Genomic DNA, 14,847 nt, shown 5'->3' with positions numbered 1-14,847 from the left:
AAAAATGAACTTCCTTAATGGCTGCGTCAACCTCACCTTCTCAACAACCATCGGCAACGGACACAATCAATCAATCAATCAATCAATCAATCAATCAATCAGGGATTTATAGATCGCACTACTCACCCTTGAGTGTATCAAGGCATTGGGGAAGGGGGGAATTCGGGTAGCTCCGGTCATCTGAAAAGCCAAGTCTTGAGGCTCTTACTGAATGCTTGCAGTGTGGGGCTTTGTCTGAGGCCGAGGGGGAGTTCGGTCCAGGTCTTGGCTGCAATGTAGTAGAAGGAGCTGCCTCCTGTTCTGGGTCTGTGGATGAGAGGGATTTCGGCCAAGGCTAGGTCAGCGGAGCGGAGGCTTCTCTTTGGGGTATAGAAGGAGATTCTTTCGTTGAGATATTGGGATCCGGTGTTTTGGAGGGCTTTGTAGGCATGTGTGAGCAGCCTGAAGGTCACTCTTTTTTCGATGGGGAGCCAGTGGAGGTCTTGTAGTTGCTGGGTGATGTGATCTTGTCGTGGGATGCTGAGGATGAGTCTCGCTGCAGCATTCTGGACGGTCTGGAGTTTGTGGAGTAGAGATTTGTTTATTCCGGCGTAGAGGGCGTTCCCGTAGTCCATCCTGCTGGTGATAAGTGCGTGGATGACGGTCTTCCTGGATTCGGGGGGATCCATTTGAAGGTCTTGCGGAGTATACTGAGGGTGTGGAAGCATGTGGAGGATACAGTTGATCTGTTGGTTCATGGTGAGGGAGGAGTCGAGTATGATGCCGAGGTTGTAGGCGTGGTCTGTTGGAGGGTTGCCGAGGGTAGGGGGCCACCAGGTATCGTCCCACGCGGGGGGGGGGTGGATCCGAGGATAAGAACTTCCATTTTCTCTGAGTTGAGCTTCAGGCAGCTGTTGCTCATCCAGGTTGCAAAGTCCTTCATTCCTTTCTGGAAGTTGTGCCTGGTGATGTCGGGTTCCTTGGTGAGGGAGAGGATGGGCCTGAGGGAGGATCCTTGGACTACTCCGCATCTGATCTCTGTGGGTTCGGCTAGGAAGGGCAGGAGTCTGATTCTTTGAGTTCGGCCAGCGAGGAAGGAGCAGATCCAGTCTAGGGCAGTTCCCTGTATGCCGGCGTACTGGAGTCCGGCGACTAGTGTGCACTGGGAAACGGTGTTGAAGGCTACTGAGAGGTCTAGTAGAATCAGGGCTTCAGTGTGGCTTTGGTTAAGGAGTGTGTGGATGTCGTCCGTGGCGGCTAGGATGGCGGTCTTGGTGGCTGTGGTTGCTGCAGAAGCCGGTTTGAGATGTGTCGAGGATGTCGTTGGATTCTATGAAGTTCTGGCAGCGAAGGGGAATAGGGAGATGGGTCTGTAGTTCTTGAGGTCCGTCGGGTCTGTGGAGGGCTCCTTGAGGAGTGGTTTGACTTCTGTGCATTGCCAGTCATCGGGGAACATGCCTGTTTTGAGGATGCAGTTGATTGTCCATCGTAGTTCTGGTGTGATGGCAGAGGCAGCACCGTGGAAGATGTGCGGCGGGCAGGGGTCAGTGTGTGCTCCGGAGTGTATGCTCCTCATGGTCTTTGCAGTGTCTTCTGTGGTGACAGGGGTCCAGGTGAGGATGGGGTGCTTAGTGGAGTTGTTGGTGGAAGGTGTTGGGTCGGTGCCTTGGTTCTTTTCGTCGAAGTTGTCATAGAGAGTCCTGATCTTGTGGTGGAAGAAGGAGCCGAGTTTGTTGCAGAGGTCCTGGGAGGGAGTGACCTCAGAGGTTTCGCTGGGGGTCTGGTGAATTCTTGTATGATGTTGAAGAGTTCCTTGGAGTTGTGGGAGTTGGAAACGGTTCTGTCCTGGATGAAGTTCCTCTTCGTGGATCTGATGAGTTGGTGGTGTGATGTAGTGGCGGTCCTGTAGGAGATGCATGCTTCCTGGGTTTTGCTGTTCCTCCACTCTTTCCCTTGTCGTCGGCACGAGTGCTTGGATTCTCGGAGGTCCGTGGTGAACCAGGTGGCTTAGTAGTGTGTTGTCTGTCGGAGTTCTGAAGGGGTGCAAGCGTGTTGGCGCAGTCGACGATCCATTTGTGGAGTTCGTTGGCTGCAGATTTGGCGTCGGATGTGGTGGAGGTGGAGTGCAGCTGAGGGCGGAGGTGAGTTGGTCTTTGGTGATCTTGCTCTAGTTTCTGTGTGGGGTAGTGGTGTTGGCTTGTGTATGGTGGGTTTCGGGAAGGAGAAGTGAACGCAGTGGTGGTCCGTCCAGAGGGGTTGCGTGGTGTGGCTGAAGCAAATGTTGATTCCTCGGTGAACATGTGGTCGAGGGTGTGTCCCGCCTTGTGGATGGGGGTGGTGACGAGTTGCTTCAATCCGATGTTGGTTAAGTTTTCTAGGAGGGTGGTGGAGTTGGGGTCGCTGAGGTTGTCAAGGTGGAAATTCAGGCCTCCGAGCAGTACGTAGTCTGTGGAGGCGAGGGCATGGGGCGTGATGTAGTCTGCGGTGGTGTTAGTGAACAGGGTGCGGGGTCCAGGAGCACTGTAGGCGAGGGTTCCACGTAGAGTTGGTCTGGGGTTGACCTGGATCTGGAAGTGGATGTGTTCCATAGGGGACGAGGAGTCGTTCGAGATAGAGGTTGTCAGTCGGAGAGAGCTTTTGTGGGCGATGGTGAGGCCTCCTCCAGGGTGGTTGAATGCTCTTTCCTCTGGATTTTGCATCCATCGAGGATGGCAGTTGCAATGTCGGGTGCGGATCTGGCGTTGGACTAGGTCTCTGTGAGGAAGGCTACGTCGGGTGAGATGGTGCTGAGGAGGTCTCAGATTTCTATTGCGTGTCTGTGCAGGGAGTGTACGTTGAGGAGGGTGCAGCTCAGGGGTTTGAGTGCGCTGGCTTCTGGTGGGGTGGCGATAGCTTTCAGGGTCTGCAAGTGGGTGAAACTGCAGAGGCAGTGTCTTCAGGAGAATGGGCATTGGGTGATGCTTGGTGTCATGAGCTGGCAGTTGTTGCTGCGTCCAGGGTTGAGTGCGTGAGTCGGAGGACCAGGGTCCCTGGCACTGGTCACGGATGGGCACAGACGGACTTACCTTTGGCGCATCTTTGGCACGCCAGTGGTGCGGCCGCACAACGGCTGCCATTAAGTAGGGGCTGGAGGGAGGGAGAGCAGCTGGGATGTATGAGCGGCAACACGCAGGGGTAGGGGCTGTGGGGCAGCATCGGCAGGAAGGGAACTGTAGGAAGGTAAGATCCTTCTGCATGGTTACTCCCACTTTTTGCCTGGTGCTAAGCTGTTTTTGACTAGTATGACTGTGATCCTGCTAATCAGGACCCCAGTCTCTCTGCTTTCTCCCTTAAATTGGTATGTTCAGTACTTAGGTACATCGCAGATTGGGTACTAAGTCCCTAGTATATGGTACTAAGGCACCCAGGGCATAGGTACCCCAGGGGTCTCGCATGGGCTGAAGCATGTATTATGCCACCAATGAAAGACCATTCAAAATGAACCTACAGGCCTGCCATTGCAGCCTGTGTAAGCTGGTGCTAGCACCACTTACTAAAGATGTAGGTTCCCTTTGTCTAGGGTCACTGCACTTAAAACCTATAAGTCAGCCCTATAGAAGGCCTTTGCAATCCTGAAGGCAGACTGCTTGGTTCTAAGTGAGGGGGTGCCCCTGCATTAGCATGACAGCCCTACAGCCTATGGAGTCCATTCTCCCTAGGTTGTCAGTGAAGCAGCCACATACTATATAGAGGGGCACCGCATAATTACATGATGACCATCTTGAAACTGGCTGCAATGAATCCTATCATGTTTGGTATCAAACATGTTGGAATCATACCCCTACACCATAAACAGTGTGGGAGGTGTAATTCCAAGCACTGGAAGTGCCCTCCATTAGGCTCTCAGTGTTTCCAGTGCCAACCTTCTAGACCCGGACAGCACAAAATTGTTGCTGCCGACCAGAGACACATATCTGCCCTCCTGCGGGAAACAGCCTTTACAACGCAGCTGTTTCCACGCAGGGCCTTTACCACGCAGCCGTTACCACGCATATATTGTCACCACGCATAGCCTTCACCACGCAACGTACCTGGTGAGGGCATATGCTGGTAACAGTGGTAAAGGCACCTGCGTGGTCAAGGCTATCGGCGTAGTTATGAGGAGCAAAGAGATCCTTCCGCTTCCTCAAGAGTTGCCTCGTCGTCGTTATCCTGTTAAGGTAAGGAGGATTATTTTTAAGATGGCTTTTGTTACGGGTATTTATTAGTGATTAGGGCAGGGGTTGGGTATTTTTTAAAAGGGCAGAAGGCTGTGGGGGTCGCGCTGGTTTCTAGATTTCGAGGTTAGGAAAAACGGTGGGGGCATTGGGGGTGGTGCAGAAGTGTATTTTTAGGGATTAGGGCAGTGTTTGGGTATTGTTTTAAAAGGGCAGGGGCGGTGTGGGTCACGCTGAGTTCTAAGTTTAGGCCTTAGGGCAGGGTTGTGGATTTTTTTTAAAAAAGGGCGGGGGCAGTGGGGGTCGGACAGGAGTGTATTTTTAGGGATTAGGGCAGTGGTCAGGTATTTTTTAAAAGGGCAGGGGTGGTGTGGGGCACACTGGGTTCTAAGTTTAGGCCTTAGGGTGAGGCGTGGCTGAGCCGGCGGCTAAGATGGCCGCCAGCTAGTGAAGCTCCTGCGATCTACCGGGCCCAGCGGCAATTTCCCCAATGTTCTGACATCGTCCCGGGGCCGCGGGAGGTGAAGCGGACGTCGGAAGCGGCGCTGCGGTCCGCCAGCGTTTGGCTCCCCCCCGTTCGGATGTGACACCGTGTGGCAGCGGAGCCGGGGGGCCCGGCGAGGTGAATCCCAGCGCTTGGGCGGCACTGCGGAGAGCAGCTCAGCGGACCGACGGCAGAGCGCCTGGAGGCGGCTTGGAGCACACCGGGTGAGTCGGGCCGCGGGGGCTGCGCTTTTCCACCCTGCGCACTTCGGGACTGCGGGCGGAGCTCGGGTTGGTGGCCCGCACCGTGGCGGCTTTCTGTACGCGGGGACAGGGCCCGCGGGGCGAGACCGTCGGGGGTGGGGCGCGGGCCTGGCGCGCCGACGGTCGCGGTGGGGGCGGGGGTACGCCCTGCTCGTGCTCGGCTCCCTGGTGGGGCATGCGGCGCCCGGGGGGCCCTCGAGTGAACTGCGGAGGCCCTGAGCACATGGTGGTGCAGCTCGTCCGGCGGCACGGGGACTCCTTATATGAGACAGCCTAGTGTGCAGAGATGCGGCGTGGTGTATCTCCCAGACAGGGCTAGGCCTCACGCCAGGGCCCAAAGGCCGCCAACAGGAACAGGGGTGCATTTCTACTCCGGAATGGGCACATTGCAGCTGCACGGACCCCGTTGATTGCGCCCTTTGATGCTGGCATTGCGCCGGGGCCTGCCTGTTATCCCGTGAGGACGGACATGGGCCGGTCAGAACTACAGTACAACACATACGACGCCCACGTGGGGACTGGGTACGCGGCCTGCGTTGCTTGGGTCCCCGCGGGATGGGACGGAAAGACCCCCGGCAGAGAACCCTTCCCTTTGAAAAGGCGGTTGGCGGTGCAACCTCACACACCGCTGACATGGCAGACGCTGCGCCGGCGGGTGCCCCCCCTGACCCCTCGGGGTCCTCTGCTGCCACGCTTCTCCTTGAAATGAAAGCTGGTTTTAAGGCGCTGGACTCACGTTTTGACACCCTAGATCAGAACATAGCTAACTTGGGCGCCAAAGTGCAAGCGCAGGAGAAGCGCATGGGTGTGGCGGAGGCCTGGGTTTCGGATCTGGAGGACGGGACGGCTCAGGCGCTGAAGCCACTAGAACGTGCGGAGCGCCTGCTCAAGGAGGTAGCCATTAAAAACGAGGACTTGGAAGCGCGCGGACGCCGCAACAACATTCGCATCATGGGGGTCCTGGAGACAACAGCCACTGGCCGCATGGACTTGCTTGTGGAAAAGCTTCTCACGGGCCTGTTCGGCAGCGAAGTCTTCACCGCGGGTTTTGTGGTAGAAAGAGCCCACAGATCACTAGGCCCCAGACCCAATCCTGCCCTTCCTCCTCGTCAGATTGTAGCACGGCTCTTAAACTTCAGAGACCGGGACACCACGCTTCGCTTGGCCCGAGAACGCGGAACAGTGGAGTGGCAAGGGTCCAAACTGTCGTTCTATCCAGACTTCACGCCTATGGTTCAGGAGGCGCGTCGGAAATTTCAGGGAGTCAAGGCTACATTGCGCAATCTGGGACTCAGATATGGCATGCTGTACCCCGCCAGGCTTAGGGTAGATGTGGGTGGCAGATCACACATCTTTGACTCACCAACGGAGGCTCAGGAGTTCTGCCGAATGTACAAGCCTCGAGCTCCGCAGAACTCGGTGGGGAGTGTGACGTCCTCCCCGCCACGCAGCGGCTCGGATGCAAGTGTGGACCTATTTTCAAATTCTGGCACGGGTTGATGCTGCATTCATTTTGTCTGATTGTACACCAGGTTGGTTTATATTGGGGAAATTGCAATGTTATTACAACTCCCAGTTTTTATTGGGTTTGTTAAGTAAGATGTTTCTATTGTTCGGTGAGATTCCAGGTTGCCACCCCCCCTAGGTGTAACCGCGGAGTTTGTGTATTTCACTTTGAGGACCAGGTAGTGGACCTTAATTGCACGTCTGGTGATCACTAGGATGACTGGGCGGATTAGCTTGCAGGGGGAGGGCCACCTTGGGGCTTACAGGTGGCTGGGTGGGGGGAGGTGGGTTGGGGCAAGGTATACATTTGGCACATATTGTTTTGCAAGTTTTGGGTTGGCATTGTTTTGGAAGTCACAGTTGCAACGCAGTCCTGACAGGGCACGTCACACGTTGGGTCTAGATGTCACGGCTAGGTAATACTCTGGGCCCTTCGCCCATCACCCTGATGTCTTGGAATGTGAGGGGCCTCAATAATACACGCAAGAGACGGCAGGTGATACACTACTTGCTCCGGCACACGGTCGACATAGCATTCCTGCAGGAGACACACCTCCCTCCCACAGATTTGGCTCGTTTTGGCTCCAGCTGGGGCACACACAGATATTTTGCCAACTATAGCAATTATGCCAGAGGTACAGTAATATTGATACACAGGAGGGTTGCCTTCACTCTCATTGACGTGACCCGGGATCCATTGGGAAGGTATGTACTGGTCACGGGGACGATACACGGTTATAGGGTTACTCTGATTAATGTATATGCCCCCAACGTAGACGCCCCGGAGGTTTTTCACAATTTAAATACCCGGATTGCTAAGCATGACCCTCAGGCACTAATACTGGGGGGGGATTTCAATCTTACACTGTGCCCCACGTTTGACAGCACCTCTAGAGCCCCAGATCCTAAGCCACGGGCGAGGCGGGCCTTGAGAGATCTTTGTACCCAATACGCCCTATTAGATATTTGGCGACATCACAACCCCACCCTTACCAATTACACTCACTACTCTAGCCCGCACGGTACCTGGACCAGGTTAGACTATTGGCTGATCTCGCCCGGACTCGTGGATTGGTTTGCTTCCCTCACCACGTTCCCCAGCACATACTCCGACCACTCTCCTGTAGCTTTGCGGCTGCTGGTCCCACGTCCGGAGGGGTATGAGAGGCAGTGGCGGTTCCCAAGCAGAGCCCTGCAAGACGAAGTGTTCAAGGCCGAGATCCGGGCGGCGATAGAGGATTATTTTGATAATAACACAGGTTCGGTCGATTCCGCGGCGGTCCTGTGGGAGGGATTCAAGGCCACTCTGCGGGGGGTTTGCATAGCCAAGCGGGCGGGGGTGCTCAGAGACCTCCGACAAACTCTATCTCGTCTTGAACCATTTAGACTCCCGCCTTGCATTTGACCCCTCCGCAGAGCTCCAGGCGGCGAGACTGGCCCTTTTGGTTGAATACAAAGACACGGCCGAAAGGGAAATATTATACCTGGGCAAATATCACACAGCACGCAGGTACGGGGAGGGTGACCGCCCGGGCAGGGTGTTGGCACAAATGCTGCGACCACCGTACAACAACACTTTTATCACGGCACTACATTCAGCGTCGGGTTCCGCCCTTACCTCGACGGCCGCAATTCGGGATGAATTTCTGGACTACTACACCAAGCTGTACTCCTCCAGGGCTGAGCCGGACGGCACGGCCCAGACGGCATATCTTGATCAGGTCGCTTTGGTGTATCTGGAGAAAGACATGTTGGAGTTCATGGCTAATCCCATAACTCCAATCGAGGTCGAACATGCTATAGATACCCTGCGGGGCTCATCCGCCCCGGGCCTGGATGGTTTCACGGGGGACTTCTACAAAGAATTTAAGGACGTGCTGGCACCTCAGGTGATTGAGGTTTACGCAGAGGCCCTGGAGAGGCAATGCCTCCCCCCCACATTACGCGAGGCCGTTATCATACTGCTCCCTAAGCCGGGCAAAGATCACACACTCTGCGGCTCCTACCGGCCGCTATCTTTATTAAATCTAGACTATAAAATCTTGGCCAAGGCGCTGGCCAACAGGCTTTCGCAACAGATGGAGTACATTATTTCACCGATGCAGTCTGGCTTTGTCCCCCACCGTTCAACATAATTGAATCTCCGCACACTCTTTGCGGCCATACATAGAATACAGCCTGTCGTCCCAGCAGCTGCTATCTTATTGGACGCGGAAAAAGCGTTCGATTCTTTGGAATGGCCATTCCTCGTGGAAGTAATGAGACGTATGGGGATGCCTCTCGGTTTCATTGCTACGGTTTCCTTGCTATATAGCCAGCCATCGGCTAGACTCCGCTTAAATGGCACCCTATCCAACCTGTTTCGACTATACAGGGGGACCAGACAGGGATGTCCCTTGTCCCCACTCCTATTCATTTTGGCTATGGACCCACTGGTCAGACACCTCCAGGAACGTCACCTACAGAGAGGGCTTCAGTTTAACACTGGCCCGCTCCTCGCCTCCCTATATGCGGATGATACTATTCTATATGTGCGGGAACCGCACATTAACCTACCACCCCTCATTCGCGAAATCATCCGCTTTGGTGGCTTTTCGGGGTTGGGTATCAATTGGCACAAATCGACCATATTCCCGCTCACTGCGTGCACGGCCAGGTGGGACTGCGAATTTCCTCTGGAGTGGTGTGTCGATTCGGTGAATAACCTGGGCGTACTTATCCATTTGGATACCGCTCAAATCCTTCGACTGAATTACGGGCGGGCCATTACTGACCTGGAGGAGCAGGTGGACAGGTGGCTGCGCCTGCCCCTTTCCCTTGCGGGCCGGGTAGCCATTTTGAAAATGGTGGTCCTACCGAAATTTCTATATTACTTCAACAACATTCCGATCCCCCTCGCTGACCATATTTTCCGTAGGCTACGCACCCTCACGATACGTTTGGTATGGGGTGGCAGGAGACCACGTATACGTTGGTCCATGCTTACTCTGCCATACGATAGAGGCGGGTTCAGTGTCCCGGACTTTCAGCTGTACTACTTGGTGGCACAGTGCCGTTATGCGTCAGCATGGTTCCACCCGGACGCCCGTATCCCGTATCTATGCCCGGAGGCGGACCTGGTGCTCCCCGACCGGCTGTGCGAGGTCCTCCCGAGTGGTTTCCCACGGGACAGGCATGACATACAGACGGTGTCCACAACCTCTTGGGCGTGGCATAGATTGAAGAAACGCATGGGGGAGAGGCTGGTGCAACGCACCCTAGCCACGCTGGATATCACGAAGGTGGGAGATTTCTTCTCGGGGGGCCACATATTTTCGTTAGACGAAGACGCCAGGTTCACGGATTGCGATTTTATGACACAGTTCTTACTAAGCCGATTGAAGTCGGCGCTGAGAGCGGCGCTTCCTACATACCCGGTTGAGCCTGAATCCTTCCCTCCGCTTGATTTGGTGTTGGGATCACCTGACGGTGTGCGCCTCATTTCCAAATTATATAAGGCCAGCGCTAAAGCATTGCCGGCTGACGATTCGAGGGTGAGGGAGGCTTGGGAAATGGACACTGGTCACACTATAACAGACGAGCAATGGCAAAAATTTTGTGAGGTTACTAAGGACATTTCACTTAATAGTCGCCATAAGTTGCTGCATTTCAAGTTTCTTCGGCGGGCATACTTTACACCAGCCATGGCACATAGGATAGACACCAGCAGGCCGCATACCTGTGTGAGGTGCGTGACTCCACATGCAGATTTTTTCCACTTGGTGTGGGCCTGTTCACATCTGCAGCCCTATTGGGCGGCGATACATGACACCTTGGGGAAGATGATAGATCTTTCATTGACTCCACTCCCCGAAATCGCACTGTTGGGGTACACAGTCCAGATCCCCCTGAAAGTTAGGAGATTTGCTGCATTGGGTCTCCTCCTAGCGAAAAGGGAAGTCGCCATCCACTGGGGCAGGAAAACAGTTCCTAATCTGCAGGATTGGTTGAAGAGTTTAGTATACTGCAATACAAATTCGGAGGTATATTCCAGTTTGATGCCTCTGATGTCACGGCCCAAAGATATATGGGGTCCCTTGAGAGCCTATTTGGAGAAGATTAGGCAGGCCCCCAACACTCAGCCAGATAATGGAATAGTGCCTGAGGGTGTGGGTTGAGGGAACACGTTCAGGGCCTCTTGTGGTTACCTTTCGATTATAGAGATTCCAGATGGGGGGAGTGGGGTGTGGGGTTGGGGCGGTTTGGGTGGGGCACTGTCGGCAGGATAATCCAGTGGTGGGATGCGGGGAGAGCGGGCGGGAGTGGGCGGGCCGTGGGATAGGCGGGTGTGCTAAATGCTACAACTGTTCTGATTGTTTGGAGCACTATTCCTTTCATTGTATTATCACTATCAGGAAAAACTGGCATGCTTATTCGTACTCTCTGGCAAGGCACGGCAACTTTTGGGTGCTGGCTGTCGTATTGGATGTGCACAATGACTTGGCCATTTGGATCATAATTTTCTCTCATTGTATTATCACTGTCAGGAACTGCTTGGATTTCCTATTTTGTACTTCTTTGCAATGCTATGTAACTCTCATGCGCTATTGGAAAAATAAAGTATTTAAAAAAAAAAAAAGTTTAGGCCTTAGGGCAGGGTTGTGGATTTTTTTTAAAAAGGGCAGGGGCAGTGGGGGTCGTGCAGGAGTGTATTTTTAGCGATTAGGGCAGTGGTCAGGTATTTTTTTTAAAAGAGCAGGGGACAGTGGGGTTCGCGCTGGGCTCTACAATTAGGTCTTAGGGCAGAGTCGGGTATTTAATTTAAAAAGGGCTGGGGTAGTGGGGGTCGTTCAGGGGACTATTTTTAGGGATTAGGGAAGGGTTCGGGTATTAAAAAAAGGGTCGGTGGGGGACGTTCAGGGTCTGGCTTGAGGACTGAGGGCAGGAGTTAGGGAACATTTTTATCATGCATGGACCTTTACCATACATGCTTTACAACAAAATATGTTGTAAAAGCATGCGTTTTAAAGGTTGTATGTGGTAAAGGCATTTGCGTTGTAACGCATGCGTGGTAAAGGCATGCGTTGCAACAGAATGCGTTGTTGCATCATACATCCTCTCCTGCTGCTGAGCCAAGCTCGAGCAGGGGAAGGCAGAACAATAGTCATCCTACGACCAACTCCAAGACAGGATTTAGTGTATTGGGACCGGGTGGGTGCGCTTGCCATTGCCACTAAGTCTGCATGAGGGGCACATTTGGTGTCCCCGTGCATAGTCCAGCTCAAACCAGTCCTGGGAACCATTGGCTCCCGCTCTGGTGCGCAACTGGACAAAGGACAAGGGTGTAAACTCCCCCATGTCCAGACCATCCCCTGGGAGGGTACTCTGAATCATCCCAACACTTTCCCTAGAGTACTTAAGGGCTTACCTGGGTGTAGGTCCCTAGATTTGTTGTGGGATAAGATTCAGATCAGACACCTCTTCTTCTACCGTCTGGGCACTTTGGACTTCGCTGGAATTTGTTTGGGCCTGACTTTGTCTCTCTTCCAGTCTGCTGCATTGTCTGTGCCTGTGCACCATACGGGAACATTTGAAAACCTGTGGGCATCAAAGACACATGAAGGAATCTCCCTTGGAGTGAAGGAGTCACTCCCCTGCATTCGCAGGCACTTCAACTAAGTCGACCGGTCTGCTGATCCTGAGCTCCTCCGGACTTTGAAGGCTCTGCAACATAGGTGGTGGTTTTCCTCATCTCCCGAGGCCTGCCCTCCCACCAAGTTTAAGGCCAGTATCCCTCGTGGGGGTTGCAATAACCGAACCCCTGTGCACCGCATCAACTTTTTTTTGTAAAATCTTGTTGGCTTCCTTCCAAGAAGATCTTTGGGCTCCAAGTAGCCCCAACCGCGAGCACCTCCATGGACCAGAATCTTGGGCCACACCACATTGTGTGCACCATGGTCTGCATCTTTTGGTGAGCTGCTTAAGACCCTCTCGCAACTCCAGTGCCTCCGGCCTGTGGGTCCATTTGAGGGTCACCTTTGCTTGTCTTGGGCTTCCCTGATTGCTCAGGCCTGCCTGACTCCCCTGCCTGTAGTGAGTCCCCTGGACCTTGCTGGTTCCGAAGTTGCTCCTTCTTCAATTCCTGCGTTGGTTGCATTTGCCAAGGCTTGTTGGTGCTCCCGCCAGACACCGACCCCATAGCATTTGACATCCTTCGTGGGACAGCTCATGGACAGCTCCTGGTCTTCCTCATCATTGCCTGGTCCTCACAGCTGCAGTAAAGGTCCTTGTCCTCCATCCTGCAACACCCGATATCAGAGGGCATTCGTCTTTAAAGTCTCCTGGTCACGCCTGAGTGACATAGCCTCTGTCTCCTCTGCTTGCAGGTACCTCTCAACTAGAATCCACCTTTGTATTCCCCCAGACACTTTCTCCTTCTTCAGCAGCGGCACTTTCCCGAAGTCCTCCATTGGGTTTGATGGCCGTTTCCAACACCACTTCACAAGCATGCATCCCGGCTTCCCTGGTGTAGGTAACGTGGGTATTAGGGTATCTCGGGGTGGGGTGGCTCTCTAACCTTCTGTCTTCCATGGGGTTTCTTTAGGGTCCACTGGGAAGGGTCCTTAATCTTTAAAAACCCAATTGCGACTTACCCGTAGAGTTCTATGGAGCACACGGCCGCGTTTTCCACTCTGCACACACTCTCTGTGGGATTCCTAGTTACTCACCTTGGGTTGTTCCTTGGGTCCACAGCACTTCTATGTCCTCTCGACCAAGTTGTGGTGCTTATACCACTTTTTTAGTATATGGCTTGGTCCCCCCCTGGGGTCCACTGTGTATTACGTGCTATTTACTGTGTTTCTGTGCTAATGTATTGTGTGCATTGTGTATAACTCCGGGTGGGAGATATCTAAACGTGTTAAAGAGTATATTATAGTAAATACACATTTTTATAAATACCTTGTGTGGTTCTTTTTCACTTAATCTATACTATAAGACTGTACTCTGGGAAAACAAGCTGCTTTACACTCCTCCTGGACTAAGCTTGAAGGCTGCTTTCCACAGCTACCACTTAGAGAGCTTTCTAAGGTTGTCTAAGACCTATTAAATCACCATAAGGGTTGTCTGGACTGGTGCAAGGTGTCCACTTACGTAAGTGTACATCATATACCTGGACTGCTTCTCACAGGAACTAAAAAGGCAGCGGGAAAACAGTGAAAAACAGCAAACAGAAAATGGCACAGACAGACAAAAAAGGCAAAAACGACAGAAAAAAGGCACAAACACCGAACAATGCAAAGACAGAAAAAACGGGCCACAAACAGTCAACAAGGCACAGACAGACCAAAAGGAGGTACAAACAGTCAGCAAGCAAAAGACAAACAATTGATGGACGGAATGCAGAGCAAATCAAAACATTCACCCCCAGTCAAGAGATCTGGTTAAATCTATCATTCTTTTGCTCACCATGCCACCCCAGTTTAGACCTAGCCATATGCAAATCAGTCTTGACCCTGTGCCTCATGGGAACAGTCCAGCCCGAATTGCCAACCCAGGTCCTCCCAGGACCGGAAACAAGCATCCTAGGACCGGTTTCGGGATTTCACCCCTCATCAGCCAGGATAGCTCGAATCCAGTGGCACAGTGAGCCCGGGACCCACGTCTGGGCATACCCGGTGTACTTAGGATGAGAAAGCAAAACACAAACAACTAACGAGAACAGTCCAGCCCGAATTGCCAAGTCAGGTCCTCCCTGGACCAGAAACAAGCATCCTAGGACCGGTGTCAGCAAGGCACAGACAGTAAAAACAGGGCACAGTCAACAAGGCACAGACGGAAAAAACAGAGGCACAGACAGACAAAAACAGAAAGGCTGGCAGAGCGGACCAGCAGAAGACCAAGGCTCTCCCACTGGACCACCAGGAATGAGGTGCAGTCAGGAGCCTGCAGGTGGAGGTGGGCCTCGAACACGTACCTGAACCAGAGAGATCCTGGATGCATAGAAGACAGAGCTGTGCAAGGGGAGAGCAGTTTCCCTGACCAGGAGGTCAGAGGTCTTGGTGACTTCAAACTATCTAAACCCCTCCCAGATGTGCGAGTGACCCGAACTCTGACGACGGCCTCACTCATGCACCTTAGCCACCACCGCCCCATACCGGGTAATTAGAGTTAGAGACTGAGCTTGTGCAAAACGGAAGCAGTTTATTTTGAAAGCAACCCTCCATGAGTTCAGCACTGCATCACATCTATAAAATGATCACACTCTGATGCATTGCTCTTTACACACCTTACCGCACTTCTGCACAGCCCCCTGTATGACCGCCTCCCTCCTTTGGTGCCTAGCCCTTGAGACCTCCAGGCTACCCTTGCTTCCGACTATTTGAGTGGGTGGACACCAGGCCCGACCAAGGCTGCAAGTGCCGCGACCGCCTGCTGCTGA

The sequence above is a fragment of the Triturus cristatus genome, chromosome 4_1, assembly GCF_964204655.1.
Source record: "Triturus cristatus chromosome 4_1, aTriCri1.1, whole genome shotgun sequence".
Lineage (NCBI taxonomy): Eukaryota > Metazoa > Chordata > Amphibia > Caudata > Salamandridae > Triturus > Triturus cristatus.
The sequence above is the reverse complement of the archived record's forward strand: the minus strand, read 5'-3'. Positions refer to the sequence as shown.